At 38.0% G+C, this 21144-nt stretch overlaps 2 pseudogenes; both read left to right on the top strand.

Moving 5' to 3' along the window:
• Positions 1 to 21144, top strand: part of LOC133747049 (adenomatous polyposis coli protein 2-like) — an 834579-nt pseudogene that overhangs the window by 757242 nt on the left and 56193 nt on the right.
• On the top strand, positions 10403 to 11717 carry LOC133747336 (ubiquitin-conjugating enzyme E2 Q2-like; annotated as a pseudogene).

Genomic DNA, 21144 nt, shown 5'->3' with positions numbered 1-21144 from the left:
CAGCCAGGTCTCCCACATGTGTGGCAATAGCCCAAACACCTGGACCATCTTCTATTGCTTTTCTTAGGTCATTATCAGGGAGTTGGATTGAAGTGGAGCCTCTGGGACACAAACTCTTGCCCACATGCTCTACTGGTGTTGCGGGTGGCAGTTGTATCCACCACACCACAATTCCAGCCCCTGTAACCAAGCAATTTTGATAAGAAATTTTCAAACCATAGCACAAGTTTTATAACTGATTTAGTCATTTGCCATTTGGTCTTATCCATTTGAAGCATGAGGACATTAAAATACATGTGAAACATCCCCCAAATTTCCAGCAAAATCACTATGCAGTGTACATGAGATCTACTATGGGGCAGTTGAATTTGTGGGGTTTTGTCCTGTCTCATCAGTCACTGAAGCTTCTGGTTCATTCCTATGTGTGGCCTTCCCAGTACCCTTGTTTGAGTTTAAAGCAGTTTATCCAAATATGTTGTCTGAAGACAGTTGATTCTATGAGGAAAATGAAGGTACTGGGTGATGAGTCTGTTTTCTTTCTAACAAAATGTTCGTGCTGAATAGAGACTTGGACCCCATGATTCAGGATCCAATCTTCTGGCCAAACGCTCTCCTTGGAGCTTGATAGTAGAGGCAAAGCAGTCCTAGAATGGTAAAGGCCCTAGCTTTTCATGGCCCAAGCAATTATTGATCCTGTGGTCCAGGGTGACCAAGATTGAGTGATGCTAACTCGCCTCATCTGTAAGCAACCAAGCCTGATTGATAGTGCAAGTTTTATATAAACTTTGAGAAGGAAGATGTGAGTAGTTGAGAAAGATAGGCAAGGGCCTAGGAAATGATACTTATTGGAGGGATCCTGGAGATGCGACTTTCAGTGAAGGGCTAATTTGTCATATCTGAATCATCTCTCCCTTACACACTCCCATTGCTTAATTCTGCCTTTGTTATTCCCAGAATTTGAACTGTTTGAAACCTATCCTCTGACTCTGCATTTTGTATTTGGAGATAATCCTGGAACTCCCTGTGTCCTGATAGTTCTTTCTGGTGGCTGAGGAATTGTCAGCTTCTTTGTACCATATAAGAAAGATGAAACAAAATGTGCTCTAGAACATTGTCTGTTGACAAATGTCAAATGATTAATAGATGTCAGATACCATGGCATTTTAGGTAGAAGTATTTACTTTACAGAAATTGGAAACCAATGCTCATGATGTTCAGGCAGTTTATGTGGCAGCAGTCTTGCTGACATACTTGCTAACGTAGTTGGCATGAATCATGCCCATGATAATATCCATGTGAAATTCTCTTGATTGTATTTGAATATAATTAAATTTTTCCATACTCAGCAAAATATATCAGCATTTGATGTATTAGAAATTAACAGAGGCTTTTTGTTGTCATTTTATTTGTAATTTTAAAGTATTTATTTGAAAGACAGAGCATGAGAGAAGGGGAAAGATGTTCCCTCTGCTGATTAATTCACTCGCCAAATGTCCCTAACAGCCAGGGCTATTCCATGGTGGAGCCAGGAGGCAGGAATCCATCTGAGTCTCATATGAGGGTAGCAGGAATCCAAGTACATATCCATCATCTTGGATGATGTATTTTAAGTATGTAATAGCAAGGACACAATCCAAGAATTTGCATATGGGATGTGGTTGTCCCAAGCAGGAGTCTAACCTGTATTCGACCTTCTCAAGTCTGGTGGTTTGTTCTGATTCTTACCTAGATCTTGTAATCTCCAACAGGCAAGTCCCAGATTTCTTCATAATATCACAATTTAATAAAGTAAACTTCAGTAGGCAAATACTTTTCAAAGTGTGTTGGTATCATACATGTTGATGTTTCCATTAACCTAAAGATAACTAGATTTATCGCTGCCAATTACTATAATTTTGGGTGCTCTTTCAAAAAGTCTTCTGCCTGTTTCCAAGTGTAAAGTGCTAATTCTCCACAGGGAGGTTCTTTTATTTTTTTCTCCAGCTAAGGTGTCGGTTATTCTGCATTTGCATGATCTTCATTAGCACTTTAGACTCTAGGAGCAAGTCAGACCAGTTCTCTCATGATTCCCTGCATTCAGCTTCTCATCCAGGTAAAACTGTAGAGAGCTCTACATGTTTCCAAGGCCAAAGAAAATGAATACATCTCCAGTAAGTTGATTGATTATTTCTTATTTTGTTTTATTTCACATTATAGGAGATTTATAAGGGCTTTTAAATTAATATAAAAAAATAAATGTGATAAGTTAAAACTGTCATGGTTCTAAGAAATTAGAGTCATCAAAGCTGATTGCATATTGGTCTCCAGGTCTTCTGATGCCACAACAAAGACATTTTTGTTATATAGGATTAAAATCAGAATTTAGAATTTGCTAAATTCCTATGGAATATGAAGTCTGAAATGGCCTTTATTGGTTATATAGATGATATAGTAGAAGTGGTTAATATCAGCCTACAAATAAACATGCAACATTCTGCAATGGTGAGAGTTACCCACTGCTAACATGGAAGTCAGCAAATGAAGTTTTTAAGGAATTGCTGAGACAGCTTTTGTGAGATTGTACTGTATTTATGGATCAGAGCAGGAATATGCAGAGAACAGAATCTGCTGCAGGTTCTCAGACAGCTCTGAATACATTTCTTCTAGCCAGTCTCTATAGGTTGTTTGTGTTGCAGACTTTTCCAAAGTTACATTTTCAGGCAGATATTCTGTTCTTCATTCATACTTTAAACAACTCACAGTAGTCTCAATTGAATTATTCAAACGTATGTCAATACCATATTGACATACGTTTGAATAATTGACTATATTCTTTAGTTGTTGCTTTGCTTGATTATTGTCATATTAAAAATTACATATGTGTGTGTGTTTGTATGTGTGTGTGTGAGTTAAAGAGACACAAAGAGAGACAGGTAGGCCAGGAGAGACAAAAGAGAAAACCTCTTATCCACTGACTTACTCCTCCAAATACCCACAGTAACCAGGGCTGTATCAAGGCTGAATCGAAGAGCCAGGAATGTACTTCTGTCCTCCCACATATGAGTGGCAGAAGCCCAATATCATGAGCTATCACTACTGCCTCCCAAAATCTGCATTAGCAAAAACCTGGCATCAGAAACAGCTGCAAATCAAAGCAAGCACTCTGAAGTGGGAATAGAGTCTTTATAAAATTTATCCATTTATATAAAGGACTAGATTTCCTTTATTTCATATATACAGTTTTTTTAAATAATTATTTTATTTACTTATTAGGCTAAGTAGAGGGAGAGAGACAGAGACAAAGAGATATCTTCTATCTGCTGGTTCACTCCCTAAATGGCCACAATGGCTGGGATTGGGCCAGGCTGAAGCTAGGAGACAGGTGCTTCTTCCAGATCTCCTGCCTGGGTTCAAGGCCAAAGCACTAGTGTCTTCTGCAGCTTTCCTATGTACATTAAAAACAAAAATGACATTTTGATATGCGATGATGTTTAACAGCCCTTAAAAGGTGAGGAACTTTTTTTTTCATACTAATTGTTGAACTCTTAGTTGTTGGATTAATCTTATGACTATAATGTTAACTGTAAATAGATCTTGGTAAAAATAATTGGAATAGGAATGGAAAGAGGAAGAAGAGTGGGAGCATGGGCAGGAGGAATGGTAGGATGGAAAATATCACTATGTTCCTTAATCTATATATATGAAATACATTAAATTTGCATACTGTAAATTAAAATGTAAAAATAAGTGTGATATATAATATTATCATAATAAAGAATAAAAATCATAAAATTGTCACCATACGAGCAGATGCAGAAAAAACAACTTGTGAAAATTCAAATTTGTTCATGGGAACTCTCTAAAAGTTGTCACAGAAAGAACACACAATAAAAGCCCTAAACAATAAAACCAGAGCTAACATTAAAGTCACTGATGAAAAGTTTAAAAAGTCTTTTGTCTAAGATTAGAAATAATACAAGTATGTCCATGCTGCTCATTTCTTTTTTTTTTGACAGCATGCTTATAATTTCTATTCCATGTAGTGCTGCAATTCCTAAAGGGAATTATTAGGCAAGAACAAAAATATCATCTGTATAAGAGGAAGAAGTAAAATTGTTTCTATTTGTCAGTGATAATAATGAATCCAATAAAAAACTGTTAGAAAATAAATAAATTCAGGAAAAATCAAGTTCTAAAATCAATATAAATATCATTAGTGTTTCTGCAGACTAATAATATATTATCTGGGAAAAAAATTAAGAAAATCATCCCACATATAGGAGCATGAAGAAATAATTTTTTAGGAAATAATGATCCAAATAGGTGAATATTTTATACACTAAAATTATAATATATTATTGAAATAAATCAAAGAAGATACAAATAAATGAAAAAAGTCTCTCATAATAAATTGGAGTAATATTATTAAAATAGGCATATGACCCTAAGAATCTATGCATTCAGTTCAATTCCTATAAAAATACACTGTTTTTTTTTACTGCTGTATAGTATTCTATAGAGTACATGTCCCATAATTTCTTTATCCAGTCCACTGTTGATGGGCATTTAGGTTGATTCCATGTCTTACCTATTGTGAATTGAGCTGCAATAAACATTAAGCTGCAGACAGCTTTTTTGTTTGCGAATTTAATTTCCTTTGGGTAAATTCCAAGGAGTGGGATGGCTGGGTTGAATGGTAGGGATATATTCAGGTTTCTGAGGAATCTCCAGATTGAATTCTGTAGTGGCTTTACCAGTTTGCATTCCCACCAACAGTGGGTTAGTGTCCCTTTTTCCCCACATCCTTGCCAGCGTCTGTTGTTGGTAGATTTCTGAATGTGAGCCATTCTCACCGGGGTGAGGTGAAACTTCATTGTGGTTTTGATTTGCATTTCCCTGATTGCTAGTGATCTTGAACATTTTTTCATGTGTCTGTTGGCCATTTGGATTTCCTTTTTTGAAAAATGTCTATTGAGGTCCTTGGCCCATCTCTTAAGTGGGTTGTTTGTTTTGATGTTGTGGAATTTCTTGATCTCTTTGTAGATTCTGGTTATCAACCCTTTATCTGTTGCATAATTTGCAAATATTTTTCCCATTCTGTCGGTTGCCTTTTCACTTTCCTGTTTCTTTTGAAGTACAGAAACTTCTCAATTTGATGCAATCCCAAATGTTAATTTTGGCTTTGACTGCCTGTGCTTCTGGGGTCTTTTCCAAGAAGTCTTTGCATGTGCCTATATCTTGTAGGGTTTCTCCAATGTTCTCTAATAATTTGATGGTGTTGGGTCATAGATTTAGGTCTTTAATCCATGTTGAGTGAATTTTTGTGTAAGGTGAAAGGTAAGGGTCTTGCTTCATGCTTCTGCACCTGGAAATCCAATTTTCCCAGCACCATTTATTGAATAGACTGTCCTTACTCCAGGGATTGGTTTTGGATCCTTGATCAAATATAAGTTGGCTGTAGATGTTTGGATTGATTTCTGGTGTTTCTATTCCGTTCCATTGGTCTATCCATCTGTTTCTGTACCAGTACCATGCTGTTTTGATTACAACTGCCCTGTAGTATGCCCTGAAATCTGTTATTGTGATGCCACTGGCTTTGTTTTTGTTGTACAAGATTGCTTTGGCTATTCGAGGTCTTCTGTGTCCCCATATGAATTTCAGCATCATTTTTCCAGATCTGAGAAGAATGTATTCGGTATTTTGATTGGTATCACATTGAATCTATAAATTGCTTTTGGGAGAATGGACATTTTGATGATATTGATTCTTCCAATCCATGAGCATGGAAGATTTTTCCATTTTTTGGTATCCTCTTCTATTTCTTTCTTTCCATCTTAGAGATCTTTAACTTCCTTGTTTAAGTTTATTCCAAGGTTTTTGATTGTTTTTGTGGCTATTGTGAATGGGATTGATCTTAGAACTTCTTTTTTAGTCGTAGCATTGCCTGTGTATACAAAGGCAGTTGATTTTTTTGCATTGATTTTATATCCTGTTACTTTGCCAAACTCTTCTATGAGTTCCAATAGTCTCTTAGTAGAGTTCTTTGGGTCCCCTAAATAAAGAATCATATCATCTGCAAAGAAGGATAGTTTGAGTTCTTCCTTCCCAATTTGTATCTCTTTAATTTCTTTTCTTGCCTAATAGCTCTGGCTAAAACTTCCAGAACTATATTGCATAGCAGTGGTGAGAGTGGGCATCCCTTTCTGGTACCAGATCTCAGTGGAAATGCTTCCAACTTTTCCCCATTCAATAGGATGTTGGCTGTGGGTTTTTCATATATTGCTTTGATTGTATTGAGGAATGTTCCTTCTATATCCAGTTTGCTTAGGGTTTTCATCAAGAAATGGTGTTGTATTTTATCAAATGCTTTCTCTGCATCTATTGAGATAATCACATGGTTTTTCTTCTGCAGTCTGTTAATGTGGTGTATCACATTTTTTGATTTGCAAACATTGAACCATCCCTGCATACCAGGGATAAATCCCACTTGGTCTGAGTGGATGATCTTTCTGATGTGTTGTTGCATTCTATTGGCCAGAATTTTATTGAGGATTTATGCTATAAAAATACAAACAATCTTTTATTCAGGAATAGAAAAAAATTCTAAAATTTCTTTGGGACCAGAAAACATACTACATAGTCATAGTAATCTTGAGCCCAGAGAACAAACTGAAGGTATCACATTTCTCACTTGAAAATATATCACAAAGCTATTGTAATTAAACAGTATGACACCAGCATGAAACAGATATGTAGGCCAATGGAATAGGAGGGAAAGTCCAGAAAAAATATCCAAGGATTTATAGTCAACTTATTTTTGACAGACATATCAAGGAAGCACAATGTGGATAAGATAGTCTCACAATAAATGGTTTTGGGGAAACTGTAAATGCAAATATAGAAGAATGAAATTAGTCCCTTTTCCATGTTATATACAAAAATCAACTAAAAGTTGATGAAATACTTAAATGTAACACCCAAACTATAAATCTACTGTAAGAAAACATGTGGTGGAAGCTTTACTCTTCTGAGCAGGACTCTAAAACTGCAGACACCAAAGGCAGGGATGGACAAGTGAGATTGTGTGGTTGGGTGGAATGTAAAGTAGGACATCAGTCATAATGGAAAACAAAGCAATGAGAACAACAGAAAGAATTACCATATAATCCACCAACTGTGTTCCTGAGTGCATATACAAAAGAACTAAAATCATTATATTAAAGGGATATCCCCACTCCCCTGGTTATTTTAGCAGCATTAACAATAACCAACATAAAGAAGTTACTTAAATATCAATTAAAGGATGAATAATTAAAATATCTATGTGTGTATGTGTATATATAATGAAATACTAGTTAGCTTTAATAAAGAAAATAATTCAACAATTTGCAGAAACATGGGTGAAATTACAGTACATTATATTGTGAAATAAGCTGAATAGACAAAGACAAATACTGTATTATCTTATGTATATATGGAATTAAAAAAATGTCACAGAAACAGAGAGTAGAAAGGTGGTTTCCAGAGGCTAGGGTATGAGGCAGGATGGGGAAAGGAAAACGTTGACCAAAAGGTACAAATTTTCAGTTAGTCAGGAGGATATGTTATAGTAATCTATGAAACCACTTATTTGCCACAATTAATAATGCATTGTGTATCTAAAATTGCTAAAAGAATAGACTTTTTACCATAACCAAAGATAATTTGGTAATTAGCATGATTAAATCTTTCTACAATACACACATAAATTTTTAATGTAACATCGGGAGCTAGTGCTATGGCATAGCAGACTAAGCATCCACTTGCAGAACCAGTATCCCACAAGGGTGCAAGTGCATGGCCTGGCTGCTCCTCTTCTCATACAGCTCTCTGTTTATGGCCTGGGCAAGCAGCAGATGGTGGCTCAAGTGCTTGGGCCCCTGCATCTATGTGGGAGAAATGGAAGAAGCTCCTGGCTCCTGGATTCTGATTGGCTCAGCTCTGGCCACTGCTGCCACTTGAGGGGTCAACCAGGATGCCTGAGCTCATTTATAGACTCTGGTTCCTGATTTCAGCCAACAGTCATCAGGGATCCAAGAACTGTCTCAGTGTTTCTGGAGGCCCAGGATGGATGGAATTGTTTGGCCAAGGAGAGGGGCACTGATTACAGTAACCAAGACCTGGCCCTGGGCTGCTGCAGAAAATCAGCTAGAGCAGCAAGGGCCAAGGGAAAAGGCCAGTCCACATGGTGGGGACAGCAAGATGCAGTGTTCAACACAGGGATCTGGTGCCAGGAGCTTTTCAGGTATCTTAGGATCAAGGCCAGGGGTGCAGAGGCTGAAGGACCTGGCTGTAGCGGAAGCAGAGGAAAGCTAAGGCAGCAAGTTGGGGATCACAACTTTCTCAGGCTCGGGCAGCTCCAGTATCAGCCTGGGAAACCAATATGGAACTAAGCTCTGAGCTGTCTGACTCACTGTGCACAATGCAGCCTGAGGGCACACCCCTGGAGATCATTTCAAGTGCTTCCAGAGGAGAGACAAGTGGAAATCGAAGTACAAAGTGAACCTCCTGGAGAATTGGGCATCCTAGGGACCCAGTTAAAGCTTCATTGGTGTGGGAGCCACCACCCTTCAATAACAACAATAAAATTTAAAATGAACCAAAACTGATGTACACTTAAAAATGCTGATGTGATAAACATTAGAAACCATGGATTTGGATATATCAGAGTATTTTATCACGGCTCATCAGGCAAAAATGTACTATTCTCAAACAGAAGGAACAGAGGCATCTTAGGTCAAATATTAGATGGAAAATACTGAAATTTAAAGTCTTTAACAAAGCACCATGGTATTTTAGCAAAAATAAGGGAAATATTGAATAAAAACACAGCAAATGAAAAATGAATGAAGCAAAATATTTTGTAATTGAAAATTCACACATAAGATATAAAAGATTTCAATTATCCAAGTATGTTACCTATATTAAATAAACAAAAAAATAAAGATTTGGAGAATATAAACCCAATTTTAAAAATCTGTATTTGTAGGTTTAAATGAATTATTGTTCAACATGAGAATATTCATATTTTTATAACTCACTACATTTAATCTACACTATAAATTAAAGTTTGCTTGCCAGATAAAATACAGAAGGCAGTTAAATGTGTTTTAGAAATAAAATGAACATTTCTTTGAAGCAGGCATATCTGGGACATAATATATCAAAAAAGCCTGGTTGGCTTGAAATTATTTTTGTGCTTTTTTTAAAGTTTTATTTAATGAATATAAATTTCCAAAGTACAGCTGATGGATTACAATGGCTTCCCCCCCATAACTTCCCTCCCACCCGCAACCCTCCCCTTTCCTGCTCTCTCTCCCCTTCCATTCACATCAAGATTCATTTTTAATTCTCTTTATATACAGAAGATCAGTTTAGTATATATTAAGTAAAGATTTCAACAGTTTGCCCCCACGTAGCAACACAAAGTGAAAAATACTGTTGGAGTACTAGTTATAGCATTAAATCACAATGTACAGCACATTAAGGACAGAAATCCTACATGATATTTTAAAAAAATTGATTAATTTTCTATGCAATTTCCAATTTAAAACCAAGTTTTTTTTAATTTTCAATTATGTTTATATACAGAAGTTCGATTCAGTATATACTAAGTAAAGATTTCATCAGTTTGCACCCACACAAAAACACAAAGTGTAAAAATACTGTTTCAGTACTAGTTATAGCATTACTTCACATTGGGCAACACTTTAAGGACAGATCCCACATGAGACGTAAGTACACAGTGACTCCTGTTGTTGATTTAACAATTTGACACTCTTGTTTATGGCGTCAGTAATCTCCCTAGGCTCTAGTCATGAGTTGCCAAGGCTATGGAAGCCTTTAGGGTTAATACAGGGAGTTTCTCTGCATTTCTATTTGCAAAATCAGTGACCAGGCTTTAAAGAAGTCACACTTGCTATGGCAAGATTTACAAAAATTAAATAATAAATGGAAACAGAAACCTTAACTCCCCCAAATCATACAAATAAAACTCACATTAAATGAAAATTGAGAAATACTCTCTGGAAATTCAATTATTCAAAGAGTGAATAAAAGGAGAGAAAGCACATTAGGAGCCTATTTTTAAGTTACAATTTAAAAGCGACACACTGTGCCCTAGAATCACAGCTACACAAAGAATGGCTCCATGAAATTGCAGATCCAGCATCACACTGGCGCTTGTTAGACCTGCAGAAATTTATGTTCATTTGAAACTAATAAGACATTTTCCTGCTGCGCTCTGACGCGGGTCCCAGAGGCGGGGAGAGGCGGAGCCACAAGAGCAGGGCTGGGGTGGCCCACGGGGAGGTCGCGGCCGTGACCATGACCGGGGCTCGGCCCAGCTCCCCTTCCGCACCCCTCCCGCCAGAGATGAGGGAGGATGGCCGTGTCAGGGCTGAAGGCCAAGCTGAAGTTCCTGGCGTCGTCTTCGATGAGAACCACGGGCGATTCCACATCGTCAGCGGGAAGCTGGAGGAGCTGCACTGCCCGTTCCTGGTGCCACCGCTGCTCACGCTGCACTGCAGCACTGCGGGGTCTCGCCCCTCTTCTTCACCAATATGGCTTGTGGATGCCAATGACCCAAATCTGACCTCAGTTCTCGAGCGTCAAGCAGATTCTAAGAACAATTTTCTTCCTCAGCAATTGAAGTGGTTGATATGTGAACTCCCCAGATTATATAACCTTCCTAAGCACCTGCATGTTGAGATGCTGGATCAACCACTCCCCACGGGTCAGAATGGGACCACAGAGAATTCACTTCGGAGGAGGAGGAGGAGGAGGAGGAGGAGGAGGAGGAGGAGGAGGAGGAGGAGGAGGAAGAGAGGGCCGAAGACATAGAAGACTTAGATCACTATGAGATGAAGGAAGAAGAGCTTGTTAGTGGGAGAAAGTCAGAGGATGAAGGAATTGAAAAAGAAAACTTGGCAATATTAGAGAAGATTAGGAAGACTCAAAGCCAAGACCATTTAAATGCTGTGGTGTCTGGGTCAGTGCAAGCTTCAGACAGACTTGTGAAAGAGCTCAGGGACATACACAGATCACAGAGTTACAAGACAGGGATTTGTCCAGTGGAATTCATAAATGACAGCTTCTATGACTGCCATGTTAAACTGTAGAAGGTTGACCCTGATTCTCCTTTGCACAGCGATCTCCAGATCTTAAAAGAAAAAGAAGACATAGAATATAGTTTGCTTAGCTTCTCTTTTAAGGATAGCTTTCTGTTTGCTCCTCCATTTGTTCGAGTGGTGTTGCCTGTCCTCTCAGGAGGGTATGTGTTGGGTGGAGGAGCATTGTGTGTGGAACTTCTCACAAAACAGGGCTGGAGCAGTGCCTACTCAGTAGAATCAATCGTCAGGCAAATAAATGCCACGTTAGTCAAAGGCAAAGCTAGAGTGCAGTTTGGAGCAAATAAGAGTCAATATAATCTAGCAAGAGCCCAACAATACTATAATTCCATTGTACAGACACATGAGAAAAATGGCTGGTACACCCCTCCAAAGGAAGATGGCTGAATATGTTGACTGTCACATGTGTGGATCAATGTTGCTTTAAAGAAAATCTTTCCAACATGCAGACACAGCTTTGAGTGCCCCATAACAGCAGTACTGAAGACATTAGCTAATAGATATTTTAGTGGATAATCTGTCAGCTGACATCTAGTATAAGTTACAGCCTTCTGATTTTGCTCATTTTAGGTATCCTGGACTTAGCAGAGGGGCCTTTCCTATATTACACATACTGGCCACTCCTTATCATCTCTTTTTCTTGAAAAGTGAAATATTTTAATCAGATTAGCACCAGGTTACTGAACAGTTGTGACTTTATGGGAACTTTCTTATTTTGAGCCCCCGGGTTAAGAGAATTTGCAATATGTTGCTATATTTAGAGCCAATAATTGATTAATCAATGTTCAGTATTGGTTTAGAAATTTTTAGGTCCTCTAAACCAAATAGTTTTGTCAAGTCTAAAACCATTTTGTGATACTGCCAAAATAATGACAAGATATCTAATTAAATCATCAACAAATATTAGTGGCTATGTGATGATTGAACTGTTGGCTGAAGGTCTACTCTTAATCACATGGTGATGTACCTTTTAGGCCAAGAAAGCAAGGCTACACCAGTTTAGGCTGTAGGTGGTCACTTCCACTGGGGCAGCAGTCTTACTGGGCTGAATCTGCTTCTTGTTGGTTTCATATTTCTTATGAAGAAGAGCCACAGTAAAGAGTTTGAAGTTATTTAAAATATAGTCATTTTACATTTCCACTTTATTAATGGGATGTTGTAATCATTTGTAAACTAATAAACTTAAAAATGATTGGTGTGGAGATATGAGCAAAAGCTACAGCGTTAAGTATAAAAAGATACCTAATTTGGACATTGCTTTAAGTCGTAATGATGTCTTTAACATAAAAAAACTAACAAGAATTATGCATAGATTAATTCCTTTACAAGACCTGACTCAAATCAATGTGCTCACCATTTTATTGACTTACCCAAATAAGTCATGTTTGTTTTGAAATAGATTTTTTTAATGCACCCAGGTTTGACTTAAAAGTAAATTCTAATGACTAAGCACTTTTAAAAAGAAACCCAGAAGCACAGTTTTCTTCACAAACCAGTTACAAAGTTCAAAAGTGTTTCTTATGTGTTTGCCTAAGATTCAGTTTTTGATTTCGTAAACCATATCCAAGAGACTTGACACTTCTGTATTATTACAGGTGTTTAATTGCATTTCTATTTATTTCTAAGAGGACAGTAGATAAAGATTTCCTGGCATTCTTGTTCACTCACTTACATTCATAGAAAGGCTGGATTACCCATTGCTCAGGTAACAAGTGACAAGGCAGAGTTCTTTAAAGCATTACAGTTCCTTATACCTAATGCTAAATCTTGAATAAATTATTCTTTAATATCTGGATGGCTAGCAGATTGACAGCTACACATTTGGCGTGCTTTGCTTTTTGGAGTTTTATTTTTCACTGCATATTTATTTAGCAATGTACAGTAAATCTTGTAAACTTGCATCAAGTTTATAAATAAAGAACAATTTAAAGGGCCAGTGCTACGGCTCAATAGGCTAATCCTCTGCCTTGCGGTGCTAGCACACCAGGTTCTAGCCCTGGTCAGGGTGCCAGATTCTGTCCCGGTTGCCTCTCTTCCAGTCCGGCTCTCTGTTGTGGCCCGGGAGTACAGTGGAGGATGGCCCAAGTGCTTGGGCCTTGCACCCGCATGGGAGACCAGGGGAAGCACCTGGCTCCCGGCTTCGGATCAGCATGGTGTGCTGGCTGCAGCAGCCATTGGAGTGTGAACCAACAGTAAAGGAAGAATTTTCTCTCTGTCTCTCTCTCTCTCACTGTCCACTCTGCATGTCAAAAATAAAAAAAGAAACATTTAAGAATTAAAAAAAATAAAACTAATAAATCAGATCTGGTTTCAACAAGACTCTCAGATATTTCATATGACTAAAATAAACATACAATGAACATTGATCTAGATTATACAGTCAATTTCTACTTAAATAATTATATATGAAAGGTTTTCATAGCCACAAAAGGAATTTAAGCATGTCTTCAGTCACTTAAATATCATTTTAAATGTTTACATGTATGATAATTTATTTTCTTTACTCTTTACTTTTTAAAATTTTATTTAAGAAAAAAATCTTAATTTTTTATATACAAATTTAGGAGCATAGTGATGTTCTGCACCTCACCTTCCCTCCCATCTGTACTCTCACCCTTCTTCCACCTCCCTCCCCTATTACAATTTTTATTTTTTAAAAGACCCATTTTCAGTTAACTTTATACTTATAAGATTAACTTTACATTAAGTAAAAGTTCAACAAATATTATGAAGCAAAAAAGCACTGTTCCTCAATAGTAAAGATAAGGCTGTTCAAAATCACTGCATGTCGATTTAATTCCTACAAATTACCTTTTAAGTACTCAATTAGTCACCACAGATCAGAGACAAATACATATAGTATTTGGTTTTTGGGACTGACTTATTACACTAAGTATAATTGCTTCCAGTTGCATCCATTTTATAGCAAAAAGACAGCATTTCATCTTTTTTACTACTGCGTAGTATTTCATTATTATTATACAATTATTATTATACAATAATTTCTTCATCCAGTCTTTAGTTGATGGATATATGGGTTGATTTCATATCTTAGCTTCTGTGAATTGAGCTGCAATATACATGGATGTATAGATCACTCATTCATATGCTGAGTTCATTTCCTATGAGTAAATTCCCAGGAGTAGGATGGCTGGGTCAAATGGTGGGACTATATTCAGATTTCTGAGGCATCTCCATACTGTCTTCTACAGTGGCTGTACCAGTTGCATTCCCATCAACCATGAATTAGGGTACCTTTTTCCCCACATCCTTGCCAGCATCTGTAGTTTGTTGATTTCTGTGTTAAAGCCATTCTAACTTGGGTGAAGTAAACCTCATTATGGTTTTGGCTTGCATTTCCCTGATGGCTAGTGACCTGAGAATTTTTCCATGTGCCTATTGGCCACTTGAATTTCTTCTCTTGAAAAATGCCTGTTCAGAGCCTTTGCCCATTTCTTAACTTGAATTATTTGATTTGTTATTGTTAGATTACTTGAGTTCGTCATATACTCTGGATATTAATCCTATATCAGTTGCATAGTTTGTAAATATTTATTCCCATTCTGTCAGTTGCCTCTTCACTTTGCTGAGTGAAGTATTTTCACTTTTGTAGTACAAAAGCTTCTCAGTTTGATGTACTCTCATTTTTCAATTTTGGCTTTGATTGCCTTTGCTTCTGACATCTTTTCCAAGTATTTCCTTATATTAATTTCTTGTAGAGTTTCTCCAATGTTTTCTAGTAATTTGATGGTATCAGGTCATAGATTTATATCTGTGATCCATTTTTATTTATTTATTTATTTATTTATTATCCATTTTCAGTGGAATTTTGTGTAAGGTGTACGGTAGGAATTTTGTTTCTTACTTCTGCATGAGGAAACCCAGTTTTCCTAGCACCATTTGTTGAAGAGACAGTCCTGGCCCCAGGGATTGATTTTTAACTCTTTTGTCACAGATAAGTTGGTTGTAGATGTGTAGATTGATTCCTGGAGTTTCTATTCTGTGCCATTGGTCTACATGTCTGTTTTTGTGCCAGTACCAGGATGTTTTGATTATTACTGCCCTGCAATATGTCTTAAATATATAGAAACACAAGAGACCCTAAATAGCCAAAGCAATCTAAACAATAAAAACAAAGCTGGAGGCATCACAATACTACATCTTAGGTATCATTTAAAAAAAGCAAAATAAATAACATTTGGAGAAAGAAAATGAAAAAAACACTACAATGCATAAAAGATTCTATGCATTCAAAATGTTAATCATTAAACATTAAAAGGATATGAGGGCCAGTACCATGGTTCACTTGGTTAATCCTCCACCTGCAGTGCTGGCATCCCATATGGGTTATAGTCCCGGTTTCTTTTCTTCCAGTCCAACTCTCTGCTGTAGCCCAGGAGGGCAGTAGAGGATGGCCCAAGTGCTTGGGCCCATGCAGCCGCATGGGAGACTGGGAAGAAGCACGTGGCTCCTGGCTTCGGATCGGTGCAGCACTGGCTGTAGTGGCCATTTGGGGGTTGAAGCAATGGAAGGAAGACATTTCTCTCTGTCTCTCTCCCTTTCACTGTCTAAATCTTATGTGTAAAATAAGTAAAAAAAAAAGCATATGAAGAGGAGGCTGGCATTGTGATACAGTGAATTAAGCCATATTCTGACCTGTGACATGGGCATTCTACTTCAGAATGGTTATTTGAGTCTCAATTGCTCCACTCCCATCCAGCTTCCTTATAATGTGACTTGGGAAGACAGAGGAAGACAGCCCAAGTGCTTGGGTCCTGTTAACCCACATGGGAGACCTGGATGAAGATCCAGGGTCTGAGCTTTGGCCTTGTCCAACCCCAGCTGTTACAGTAATTTAGGGAGTGAATCAGTCAATGGAAGATCTCATTGTGTCTCTCTCTGTTTTTCAAATAAATAAAATATTTCGAAAATATGTGAAGAATACATTTATAAAAACATAGTACAAATTTATGCAAAATAATATTTTAATATTTTAAAAACTAATATTGGATAAAAGTAGCCTGTTTAAAGAATTAGCATTCTGTATTAAAGTATATTATATATGAAAATAAGATTATGACAACTAAATGCTGAGAATTTTTTTACTCTTTATTTGAAAAAGAAACAGAGATCTCCAATCCTCCAGTTCACTCTTCAAAGTACAAAATCTAAGTTTCAATATAAAATATATTGCTAGAGGGCTGGACCCATGGCTCATTAGGCTAATCCTCCACCTGCAGTGCCAGCACACTGAGTTCTAGTCCCGGTTGGGGCACTGGGTTCTATCACAGTTGCTCCTCTTTCAGTCCAGCTCTCTGCTGTGGCCCGGTGCAGCTCCTACTGTTGCAGCCATCTGGGGAGTGAACCAGACCTCTCTTTCTATCTTCATCTCTCTCTGTAACTCTGTCTTTCAAATAAATAAAATAAGTCTTTAAAAAGAAAAAGATGACCTTGTTTCCCACAGCCAAAGCATTTTTTATCAGGAGCTTTAAGGGCAGAAGCCAGTAAGTTATTTTTATAAGTTTCAGTCCCTAAGTTTGACACAATTTGGTCATTTCTGCTGTGGTAGTTTCAGGCTTAGTGTGGACTGTGTTTAATATATTTTTGCAGCCTTGATTTGAATTTTCATGACTTTTTTTTGAGAGGTAGAGTTATAGACAGTGATAGAGAGAGACAGAGAAAAAGGTCTTCCTTCCATTGATTCACTCCTCAAATGGCCACTATGGCTGGCGCTGTGCCGATCCAAAGCCAGGAGCCAGGTGCTACTTCCTGGTCTCCCATGTGGGTGCATGGGCCCAAACACTTGGGCCATCCTCCACTGCCCTCCTAGGCCATAGCAGAGAGCTAGACTGGAAGAGGAGCAACCAGGACTAGAACCCGGTGCCCATATAGGATGCCTGTGCCTCAGGCGGAGGATTAAACCAAGTGAGCCACAACACCGGCCCCCAAGACATTTGTTTTAGTAATGCTTTTGCTGCTTCTTGATGATCTAATGCTGCCCAACAGCTTTCTCTAGGCTATCCACAAAGGACATATCACCTTCAGTAAGTCCCTGGCAAATTACAGAAAAGGAAGTAGAAGGATCTTTAACATCAGCAATCTTTTTCCAAGCTTCTAATGCAATATTAGAAATGTGCACATAAGCCTCCCTTCAAAAATAATCAACTCTGCTGACCAAGATCTGAAAAGGCTCCCTCTCCTAGCAACTGTTCCAAATTAATAGGGACATCGTTATGTAAATTATCAATGGTTGTATGAAAGCCAAATCTCTATATTCCCAAACAGTGTCCTGCTCTGGAGTAACCAAGATTAATTTAACCAGAGTTTTTGAATCCCATGGCACCATCTCATATCTTTCTCCCATTCTATCCAATATGTCCACTGTATAAGAATTTTGCAGGGCTGGCACTGTGTATAGCAGGTAAAGCCACCAACTGCAGTGTTGGGTCGGTACCCCATGTGGGCACCAGTTCAAGTCCTGGCTGCCTGACTTCTGGTCAAGGTCTTTGTTAAGGAGATAATGTGGTTCAATCTTATCTTTCTGTTGTGCTGGGGACAGAGAGTTCCAGGATCTTGAGATGAAGTGACAAATCTGTAACCCTTGCTGGGCATGATGATTTGTTCTTTGCACATCTTGCCAAGGGTCCCTCTTTGGGTGCCAGGTGCTGTGAGTGTGTTGCAAGTGAAAGGAGAGACAGGACAAAGAAACTTTGCCTCTGAGGAGCACTGCTGGAATGCTCCCTGTGCAGCCCCAGTGTGCTTCCTCCATTGAAAAGGTTACATCAGCTATTTGTATAGTATATGTGCATATTCTAACATTACTTGTAACATTACTTGATAATCCTCAGAATATGATTGTGAAGACATCATTGGGGTTCTCCCTGTCTTGGTTTACTGGATAAGCAAGCCTGAGAAAATAGCTTAATGTCCTAGTGGGAGCCAAAGTTCTGTGAGAACTCAATGTTCTTTATAAAAGGTCATTTACTGTTTCTAATCAGTTCCTTATCTCTAATCAGCTCCTGCTGCTGCACCCCATGGCAGGAAGAGTGTGTTCTCAACTGAGAATGCTTTCACAGAAGCTTTGTTCCTTACATGAGAGATACCTGAAGTCTATCTTGAATACAACCTACCTTATACAAACTTCATTTTTCACATGAGGATCCTAATTGCTAAGATCCAGAGAAGTAAAATAGGTTGTTCAAGATCACATAGGTAAATTGTAGCAGTGATAACACTACATAAAATTAGGTATCTCAATACGTCAGCCACTGTTCTGTCATTATAGTGCTTACTCTGGAGTTAAAGGATAAAATTTGTGGAAAATTAAGATTGGAAAATCAGTAATTGTTATTTTGTTACAGTCAAAAACTTCTTTGTATACTTATAAGTTAACATTTTTCTTTTTTTTTAACTTTTATTTAATGAATATAAATTTCCAGTGTACAGCTTATGGATTACAATGGCTTCCCCCCCCCATAACTTCCCTCCCACCCGCAACCCCCCCCTCCCGCTCCCTCTCCCCTTCCATTTGCATCAAGATTCATTTTCAATTCTCTTTATATACAGAAGATCAATTTAGTATAAAGATTTCAACAGTTTGCGCCCACATAGAAACACAAAGTGAAACATACTGTTTGAGTACTAGTTATAGCATTAAATCACAATGTACAGCACATTAAGGACAGAGATCCCACATGAGGAGCAAGTGCACAGTGGCTCCTGTTGTTGACCCAACAAATTGACACTCTAGTTTATGGCGCCAGTAACCACCCTAGGCTGTCGTCATGAGTTGCCAAGGCTATGGAAGCCTTCCAAGTTTGCCGACTCTGATCATATTTAGACAAGGTCATAAAAGACAGAGTGAGGATAGTAACCAATGATCCTAAGAGTGGCATTTACCAGGTTTGAACAATTATACAGCATTAAGTGGGGAAGAGGACCATCAGTACACACATGTTGGGAGTAGAGCCATTGGTGGTAGAGTAGAGGTTATGATTACAAAGGAATGAGGCCCAAGTGCACTAGACAGGGCCTAGAACAAAGGACAGAGTCATTATTAGAGGAGCTAAGAAAGGTGCTGTCTAAGCTACAATTAAGTTTTCTGATTTAGAGGCAAATAGAACCTGATAGAAGGGGCTTGATAATAATCTGGTGGACTTTAGGCCTTGTAAATTCAGAGGCCCAGACCTATCTATCTCTTCACATGGGGTATATCCTAAGGGAGGTGTGAACCTCCTAGGGGAAGGCACTCTGTTGACTTTCATTACTTGGCTGGCCTGGGAGGAGAGCTGGCCAGGGAAAGGCAGGTGGCATCTCTAACAAGAAATTTACAGTTCTGCCTGCAATGTTGCTAACCCTATTTGACCATCCCCTCAGCTGCAGTGGTCACTTTGGAAGTTGGGCTGAGTGAAGGGCTTTTCAGCTTAGAGCCAATAAGATCTGTGGCTCTGACCTGGGCATCCTTCGACTCCAGGGCAGGTCCATTTCCAGTGATCCAACTCTTGGCAGAGCTGCCAGGGCTCTTCACAAGCTGACTTCTGCTGAAGCCCATGCTTACCACATTGAAAGCCACTGCAGTGGACTGGCCTGTTGGGTCTCCTTGAGGGCAGATCACTGTACAGATCAGCCATTAATAGGCCTGCCACCCATTGTTTCTGATGCCGAGCTTTCTTTTCCTCCTGGTTTGTGTTCAAGCAGACCAGAGGATGCAAGTCAAGGGAGTGCCCAAGTCCCATCTCTAATCTTCGGTGGCCTGAACTACAAGTCTATAGTCACAGGCATCTTCTGTAGTAGTTTTTCTAAGGTAGACAATGCCCATGAGGAAAATTATATTCTCACTTTAAAACTTTCTTTCCCTTTGGTCTGAAAGGGAGGTTTTTTCTACTTACTGTATACTTTGCTTATGGCGAAGTGAATCTAGCTGTGAGATTATTATTTGAGTATTTGTTCAAAAACAGCTGAATTTTTATTAAGAGCTATGGGTTATTTAAATATGTGCTTTTTTCAAAAATTTGAATAATCACCTTGTAACAATGATCAAATTTGGTCTATGTTATGTCATGATTTTAAGAAATATTATTTCAACCAGATATTTTGGATTTTGAGCCTTCTTGGCATTCTTGACAGGCATTCAAAAAATCAAAGTTTCAAACAATCTGGTCTCTAAAATTTCCAGTAAATCCTGGACTTTGGTTTTTCCAGTTTGGGCCCAACTGAAAAAATCGAAGGACCTATGTCTCTCATCTTATAGAGACACCAACTAATCAGTCTATTTGGAGTATATTAGAAGTACTGTCAAGATGTGATGTGGTACCAGACTTTAAGTTTCTATAATGGAAAATGCTATTAATACAAATGTTTGAGAATTAAAAAGTCTAATGATCTTGTGTTACAAGACATGATAGTTATCTTAATGAGAAAGCCCCAGAGGCTTAAAGGGTTAAATACTTGTAAAATCCTACAGGTGCTTTCAAAAATACTGTGAAGTAAGCAAGTGCCTCTTGTTGGTTGATGAGTTTATAATTTTAAACATGGCGACTTAAAGTCTTTTGTCATCCACAGTTATATATGATTTGCTGCTCATAAAACTAAAGCGTTGTTGGTTCTGTGTTTAGCTGTCCTCCTATAGGTTCCTATGGACTTTTTCCAGCCACTTTTATTGTATTCAGTACTTTGGGATGGCTCTGTAAACAGATGAAGCCAATAATGTATTAACAGTACCAACTGAGAGAAAGTATGGTTAACTGAGGTTACTAAAAAGAAAAAGCAATTCAAATCAATTGGCAATCTACAAAAAGATTTAAAGATTTTAAAAGCTATTATTAAAATTGATATATTGGTCTATTATGCTATATTATATGTGTGTACATATTGTATGTCCACATGGGGAAATTTTATTAAGAGTTTTATTTTAAATGGCTTATAGATAAGATTGTCCATAAATTTAAGCTGCTAAAATCAATCAAAGATACATTTTAATTTGTGGGACCTGAATCTG

This window comes from Lepus europaeus, chromosome 18, assembly GCF_033115175.1.
Source record: "Lepus europaeus isolate LE1 chromosome 18, mLepTim1.pri, whole genome shotgun sequence".
Classification (NCBI taxonomy): domain Eukaryota; kingdom Metazoa; phylum Chordata; class Mammalia; order Lagomorpha; family Leporidae; genus Lepus; species Lepus europaeus.
Note: the sequence above shows the minus strand (reverse complement) of the source record. Positions and strands in the feature narration are given on the sequence as shown.